Source organism: Pipistrellus kuhlii, unplaced genomic scaffold (assembly GCF_014108245.1).
Source record: "Pipistrellus kuhlii isolate mPipKuh1 unplaced genomic scaffold, mPipKuh1.p scaffold_m20_p_3, whole genome shotgun sequence".
Classification (NCBI taxonomy): domain Eukaryota; kingdom Metazoa; phylum Chordata; class Mammalia; order Chiroptera; family Vespertilionidae; genus Pipistrellus; species Pipistrellus kuhlii.
In genome coordinates this window covers 169,272,497-169,281,302 of record NW_023425529.1, presented here as the reverse complement: position 1 = coordinate 169,281,302, position 8,806 = coordinate 169,272,497, and the positions used below count along the sequence as shown (strand labels likewise).

General features: G+C 35.9%; 1 pseudogene; it reads left to right on the top strand.

Annotated features, from left to right (window-relative positions):
* Positions 1–7,892: 7,892 nt before the first annotated feature.
* Positions 7,893–8,330, top strand: LOC118730172 (annotated as a pseudogene).
* Positions 8,331–8,806: the final 476 nt, after the last annotated feature.

Here is an 8,806-nt window from a genome sequence, read left to right as displayed (position 1 = left end):
TTAGTCTGTAGGCTGACACTCTATCCATTGAGCCAAACCAACTAGGGCTCTTGCATTATTATTAAAGTCACATTGGAGGCAGGGATCTGCACTTATAGAGTTTATATACATTATCATTGTACATTCTGCCTCTAGTAATAGCAAATATTTATTAAAGTATTTCTATAGACCATGTACCATCGTTAGAATTGATAGCAAGAGTTCTGAAATCAGGCTACTTGGGGATTCCAATAGACAAATCAGAGGCATGCTTTGCTTCAGATTCCTCTGGAAATTAGTTACAACAATAGCTGATCTAGGTTTTTGAGGTTTAAATGAGCTAAATTAGTAAAGCTCTTTGCATAGTACTTGACATTCAATAAACACTTTACAAATGTTAGCAGCTATCAAAATAACATTAAGTTGTAGGTATTTTAACGGTTTTATAGATAAAAGGCAAAAATACCTTACCTGATACATAGAAGGAAGGGGGTATGTGAAAGAGATAAATATATAGCTGTGGAAGTTATCTTTGTAGTGACAAATAAGGTCAGATTGTCTAGTACAATTGCTCAGATTAATTGTTCAGTTTAATATATTGCCTTGTTTTTAGTAAATGCTCAAGAAATGGTATTAATAGTCATGAAAGTTCTCAAATTTTTGCTACTATTATTTTTCTCTCTCCTGATTCATATGAGGTCAACTGGCTAGGTTATATGATGAACGATTATATTCCCAACTTCCTTAAAAAACTCTGGATATGTGTGCTTAAGGGAGACAGCAAGGATACTAGGTCATCACCAGTAGAAAAATAAACAATGCAAAACAGAGACTCTGCTAATGAAAACTATATTCATCTACAAAAAACTTAATAATTTTTAATTGTCAGAATATAATGTCAAGACAAACCAACCAAAAATAAGAGCGGATAATGTTAAGCACATGTATTTTTTTTTTTTTTTCCTTTCTGGAGTGTTCTTATTCTGGCTCTACAAATGACTAGCTCTTACTTATCTCAACTTAAATGTCACTTTATCAAAATTGTCTTATCTGACTTTCTCTTCAAAGTTACTTCCCTCTTTCAGGGCTTTTGCTAGTCCACATGGTCTCTTTGGGCAAACTGGAAAAAACAAAACAAAACAAAAAACAATCCAGTCCTTCCTCAAGAGTCTACTTGCTTGTTAGAAAATGATTTTCATATATAAACTTATTTGAACAGAACACTTTATTGACATCTGCTAGAAAATTAATAAACATACAAATCTGCAATGTCCATGATATGAATTTCGCCCCCTAGAGTTGTGTTGTGTAAAATATGCATGTTTGTACACAGCATTTCTAAAACCCTTTATTCTTCATAATACTGTCCAGTTTGTTTCATATACAGTATTTACTGCATGCTGAAATTGTTATTTATGTCTATTCCTCCACAGTTTAGAAGCTCTAGGAAGGCAGAGACCATATTTATCTTATCTTATTCACTGCTATACCATCCTATATAATAAAGCCTAATATGCTAAGGGTCCGACCATTCATTTGAATGTTTCACCAGCTGGTTTGCTGTGCACTGACTACCTGGGGGCAGATGTTCTGACTAGTAGGTTAGCTTGCTGCTGCAGTCCAGTTAATTGGGACTGGGTGAGACAGGCCCTGGAGCCCTCCATCTGGCCCTCTCTGGCCCCAGTTGTGCACCAGTGGGGTCCCTCAGCCTGGCCTGCACCCTCTTGCAATCAGGGACCCCTTTGGGGATGTGAAAGAGCCAGTTTCAGCCTAATCCCCCCAGGCCAAGCCGAGGGACTCCACTGGTGCATGAATCCATGTACCAGGCCTCTAGCTAATAGATAAAATAGTGTGTCTATTTCATTATAGGTGCTCAAAATATATTTGATAAATGATTAAATAAATGCATATGTCTATTAGTCCAAATTATCTAGCAAGAAACCTGATTTAAATTTTGGTTGGCTATAAATGTGCATAGCATGGTATTTTGAATGTAGTAGAAAATTAGTAATTATGCACTGATTAAAATGGAAAGCCTTGTTCTAGAATTTACAAGGATTATGAATCATATAAAACCCAGGGATTGCCATTATGAAATTAATATCTAGTATCAATGATTAAAAAAACAACTCAATTATCTTTATCTTTTCAGAAAAAGAACAGGGATATTGGAGGTAAGTGTAAGAGTAGTTTTGGAGTCTTGCTTTGATTTGGATTTGGTTTTGGAAGTCAAGCGTCATAAGTGTTTTGAACCTTCTGTTTGGCCAAGCCTTCTCGTCTTTTGGGATCTCAGTTTATACACTTATAAATGAAGATAAGTGGATGAAAATTCTCAGAGTATTTAGATTAAATGCTAATACAGAATCTACATATTACCCTGATTTGAGAATCCTGTTCAAGATTATCTCTAATCAGGGGTCGGCAACCTTTAAGACATAAAGAGCCACTTGGACTTGTTTTCGAAGGAAAAAAAAAACACCTGGGAGCCGCAAAACCATTGCGACATTTAAAACAAATATAACACTGCATATATTGTTTCTTACCTTCATGCTATATACCGGATCGTGCAGAAAGAGGATTTTTTCACTTAACAAAAAGAGCCGCGTGCGGCTCCGGAGCCGCAGGTTGCCGACACCTGCCTTAGACCATAAGAGTCTATGAAAATGATACCTTATTATGACTCAGTTTTCACATCTATAAAAAGGAAAGTAATGCACATCTTGTTCTCTATCTTGTTATAAATTTGATAGCTATATGTGATGACATGTTGGTGAGTGCTAAGCAGTCTTGAGCTTATCTGGCTAATTTAAATAAGACAATTTCCATATTTATGATCTGTCAATTGTGTCAAATAAGAGTATTGGTCTCCTACTCCTTGTGACATTAATGAAATAATCAACAATTGTGTTAGTAAAATATGGTTGTAAAGTTATCATTTGAAACATGAATAACTATATTAGTCAGGATATATTCATCCAACGGTATTTACAATATTTAGAAGAGGAAGTACTAAATGCAGGGCATTATTTATATAAGTATCAGAAGACTGAGAAGTAAAAAACTGGCAGGTGGTCATTCAGAAGGAAATCAGGGGAAAAGAAGAAGGAGGCAATTTAATTGAAGCCAAGAATCTGGAGGTCCCAACAGAAGCTACAACCATAATACTTATGTTAGGAAAGAACTGAAACAATAAAACAGATGCAGCTCTTTCACACCTCCCCACCCAAGTTTATTAAGAAACAATTGATATATATCACGGTGTGAGGTTAAGGTATAAAATAACATGAATAGATACACTTACACATTGATAAATTATTACTATAGTAGAGTTAGTTGAGATCTCCATCACCTTAGTTAATTACCTTTGTGTGTGTGTGTGTGTGTGTGTGTGTGTGTGTGTGTGAAGAACATTTAATATCCCCTGACACATCACCTTTCCAAGTGAATAATATAGTTTTGTTAATTATAGTCACCAAGCTATGCATTTGCTCCCAGAACTTACTCATCTTATACCTAGAAGTTTGTACCTTTAACTAACATCTTCCCATTTCTCCTGACCATCAGGTCCTGAAAACTACCTTTCTACTCTCTATTTCTACCATTTCAGCTTTTTTAAGTTCCACATTTAAGGGAAATATTTCAGTGTCTTGTCTGATTTCTTTTATTTAGCAGAATGCCCTCAAGTTCTATCCATGTTGTCATAAATAGCAGGTTTTCTGTCTTTCTCATGGTAGTATAATATTGCATTGTATATGAATACAAATATACAATATACATATATACATATCAGAACTTTATGTAAATCTTCATATATACATTATACATAAATATATATGGATACATATCACATCTTCTTCATTCATTCATGAACGCTTAGTTTTCATATTTTAGCTGCTGTAAATAATACTGCAATAAACATGGGAGTGCAGACAACTGTTTGATATTTTGATTTATTTCCTTTGGATAAATACCTAGAAGTGGGTTTGCTAAGTCATATAGTAGTTCTATTTTTTAATTTTTTGAGGAATTTCCACACTGTTTTCCATAATGGCTACACAAATTTACCTTCCCACCAACAGTATACAGCATTGTCTTTTTTTCCACATCCTTGCCAACACCTGTTATCTCTTTTGTTTTGGGTGGTAGCCATTTTAACAGGTATAATGGGATATCTTGTGGTTTTGATAGACATTTTCCTGATGATTGTGCATCTTTTCATGTACCTGTTGACCATTTTTATATCTTCTTTGGCAATATGTCCATTCATGTCCTCTGCTCATTTTAAAATAAGAGTGATTGCTTTTTTTGTTGTTGTTTTTGTTGTTGTTGTTATGTATATATATTTTTAAGATTAACCTTTAAGCAGATATATGGCTTGCAAATATTTTCTCTTAATTTTGTAAGTTACTTTTCAATTTTGTTAACGTTTCCTTGCTTAGAAGAGTTTTTTAGTTTGATTCAGTTTCATTTATTGTTGCTTTGTTGCTTGCATTTTGGTGACATCTCTCAAAAATTGTTGCCAGGACCAATGCCAAAAGGATTTTTCCTATGTTTCCTTCTAGGATTTTTCTAGCTTCAGTCCTTATGTTTAGATTTTTAGTCCATTTTGAGTTAGTTTTTGTGAGTGGTGTAAGCTAGGAGTCCAATTTCATTCTTGCACATGTGGTTACCCAGTTTTCCTAACACCATTTATTAGAGAGAGATTATCTTTCCCCATTTGGCATTCTTGGTTCCCTTGTCAAATATTTCGTGACCATAGATGTGCTATAGATGCTGGATATAACTTAGATCCTCTATGGATATGTCTGCTTCCCACTTTTTGGTCCTCTGTGGTAGATTCCTTAACTTTGCATGCCTTTTTTGGATCCTGCAATGCATCAGACCAGGTGGTAATAACCTCCATATGTTTTCCCGAAAGCAATGCTAAGTGTTTAACTTTGAGGTCTGTTTCTGGCCTGCAGATTTGGGCCAGCTTTCTGTGTGTGCTCTTTAGTCTTCTGCAAAACTTGCCCTTGCCATAATAGCTGCATGCACAGGGGGCCAGCCACTGGGTGGAGGGGTGTATGGGTGAAGTTCATAGAGTGCTAGGGCCATCTGTAAGCCTGTTGGGGGTATCTATAGGTGAGATGCCTCAGCAATTGGCAGACCTCCCAGTGGAGTCTGCAATGATAGTATGTAGGCTCTGGCTGCCATTCACCTATCTGCTCACCATCCCCTAGTTGTGCAGCTCTTGAGTCATTATTTTGAGTGGGGTGAGAGAGAAATGGGGCTCTTTGGCAGAGTCTCACACAGCTGGGGAAGCAGGGCACTCATTCATATGCATCCAATTTCTCCCACAGGAAAAAAAAAATCACTGGCCCAGAAGGGTTCCTTGGCAGTGAGCTACTGCCTTGAGGGGGGATTATGAGGTTAAAGTCAAACTGCTCCTCTTATCCTGTCCAATGAGTCCAAGCCTAGATTTTTGTTTGTTTGCTTGTTTCAGGACTCCTAGACTTCTATGAAGGCACTTATCCATTGGTGATTATCTGAGTTAGCGTTCTCTAGGGGCTTCCAGACTGTACCCATGAGGGACTGAAGGCAGCTCATGGGCCACTTCAAAATCCACAGCTGGTACCTAGACCTGTTTGCCTAACACCTAATGCATGGTGGGCTCAGGATCCTCCTGGGTCCTTTGTCATGAGGTGCTGGATCATATGACTTTTATAAAAGCATTTTTGTCTATGAATGGATACCAATTGTGGTTATTGAGAGGAGAATACAACAAGGGGATGTCTTATTTAGTCATTTTGTTGATGTTAATTGCAGCTGCTTCTAAAGTCATTGCTTGAAATGGGGCTGGGGGAAGAAAACCTTTATATTCTCTTATTTCCACACTTCACCCTTTTACCAGGACCCTCACTGACTAAAACAGCTGGAAACAGGCTTTCTGCCTTGTTTGAAATACAGAGTAAAGCAGAGGAGGCACAGACAATGGGTCTGAGAGCAAACATGCCTGGAATAGGCATAATATCTCCCATCCATTATATAATAAAAAAGTATCCCAGTATGTAAGAAAGTCAAAGAGATTGGATTTTGTCTCAGATAGAACAAAGTGTGTTTTCCTAATTAATCATTTTACTGCAATGAAGTGTGAAAACCAAAGTGAGACAATCAAAATATATAAACCTTGATATATGATCCATTTTTACTCTTACAGATAAAGATTGCTGAATCCTTATACTTTCGACTCAATCAATTGCTACATGGTCAATCACTAAGAGGGTTAAAAATATGAAATTGATCATGCTACAGTCAATTTATACCATCATATAGATTTGGTGTAAATTGTGATGAGTGCTAACAATCTGTAAGATAAGAAAAAATTCAAAATAATGACCTTGAACATACTAAGATAAAGTACAATGGCAAAAACTACACAGCTGAAATGTGCACACACACAAAAATGAAGCTAGAATGGGAGGCATTCTAAAAAGAAAATATTATTATGATGGGGGAGGGGAAGTGTATTTGCCTAACTTAGAAATATTTCAAAATAGAAAGCAATGTGTTATTTTATGAACTATTATATTTTTGAATATAAGATAAAAATGAGAATTGAAGCAAACAGCCCTGGAATACTACTTTAACTTGGGTTTATTTCAGCTGCTGAAATTTTACCTAGCCTTCAAGGTCTGTTTCAACACCATGCTGCTATGGGCCTTTTCCCCCACACACTCTCAAATAGATACTATCCTATAGCAAGTTATTGGTGTTTACCATATGACATTTTGATTATATCACACCATTTAATACTCTTACTATTATGAGTTTGTAATGTCTTATATATTATGAACTTCTTAAGAAATTTTGGTCAATTCATTTTGACATTCATCACTGCATTTGTACAGTAAGTTCTCCATAAATTTTGATTGTTTGAATGATTGTAAGATCATATGTTCATCATTCATTCATTTCATAGTTATCTAAACTTTATGCATAAAGCTTTGGAATAACTTTTAGTTTAGAGTTCTTTAGTAATGTAGGCTGATACAGATTTATTTAACTTTTTATTAAAATATTTATAAATACATATTTATAAATATGATGGGGTTTAGCTTTTAGTTTTTGATGATTTTTCCCAAACTGATTATTGATATATGATCAGCTCTCAAATATAAAAATACAATTTTACCAGTGCCACAGAACCCATTTTCTCTCTCTTCCAATCACTGCTTCCTTGTTTCAGGATAACTACCACCTGTTTCTATAGCTTTGACTGACTTCCTTTGCTCAACATTAAATTTTTAAGATTTTCTTAAAAAATGTAGGTAGTATTTTTATAAATTATTCAGTTATAGTACTACATAAAATTTATCTTAATATTTTTGTTTATTAAGCTACTAATGGGAATTTTGATAATTTCCAGTTTGGGGACAATTTCTATTTAAGATTACTACAGCAGTGAATACATGCATATGTATATTTATCAAGTGTATTACTAGAAGTATAATTGTTTTGCATATGTTACTGGACTCTGTTCTGTTCCATTGCTCTGTTTGTTTTCCTTGCATCAGAGTTTTATAATGAATTTTCATATTTAGGAAAATACTAAGCGAAAAAGTAGTTCAGCTTTTTTATTCTTTAAGTTGTCTTAACATTCTTAGGACTTTGAATCTCTACATCAATTCTAGATTGTTTTTCAAGTTTCACCAGGACTTGCTTTTAAAAAAGCAAAAAAATTTTGCCGATTTCTGAGACTAATTGGGAGAAATTTGGTATATAATGTCAGTAATGACAGTTTCACCTCTTCCTTTGTAATCATTTTGCCTTTTGTTTCTTTTCTTACCTTATTGCAATACTGTGTTATCACAATATTAATGTGATATAGTCTAACATTCCTCTGGTTGGCCATCATAGAAGCGCAAGCAGTCAAAATGAAGGTCAATCCCTTTGTGATTTTGACTGGAGCAAGAACCATATAAAACATTTCAATTCACCTTCCCACTTCCAAATGAAGATTATGTCTTCTCCTCTTTCCACAAAGCTGAGACCAAAGAACAATGTTCGATCCATGCCCATCCTAAAGGATGATGAAGTTCAGGTTGTCTGAGGACATTACAAAGGGCTGCAAATTGGCAAAGCAGTCCAGGTTTACAGGAAGAAATATGTCATCTACATTGAATGAGTGCAAGGTGGGGAGAGCTAATGGTACAAATGTTCATGTGGGCATTCACCCCAGCAAGGTGGTTATCACTAGACTAAAGTTGAACAAAGACTGCAAAAAGAACCTTGAATGTAAAGCCATATCTTGCCAAGCAGGAAAGTAAAGGGGAAAATACAAGGAAGAAACAATTGAGAAGATACAAGAATAAAGTATATTAAAAACAACTTTCATTAAAAACTTAAAATGAAAAATAATTCTCTCAAAAACATGCTGTAACTTTCAGTTTTTAAGTTCTGCATATCTTTTAGAAGATATTTTTCTAGGCATTTAAAGTGTTTGATACTATACAAGAGGCCTGGGCACAAAATTTGTGCACAGGTAGGGTCTCTAGGCCTGGCAGGCAATCAGAGCCAATCTGTGGGGCATCTGGCAGGGTGATCGGGCCCCCCCCTCGAACCGCCTTGGCCTGGTGCCACCCACTCACCTACTCTACCATCCCGCCGTGGTCCTGCTCTCATCAGGGACCTTTAGGGCCAGCAGTGCCTCTGTTGCTGCACGCTGCCAATGCCACATTGCCAAAGCCTACCATGTTCTGCACAGCCTCCTGATGATCAGTGAGTGTCTAAACTCTCTGTTGTTCGAACTTCCAGTGGTAGGTGGGGACAATTTGCATATTAGCCTTTT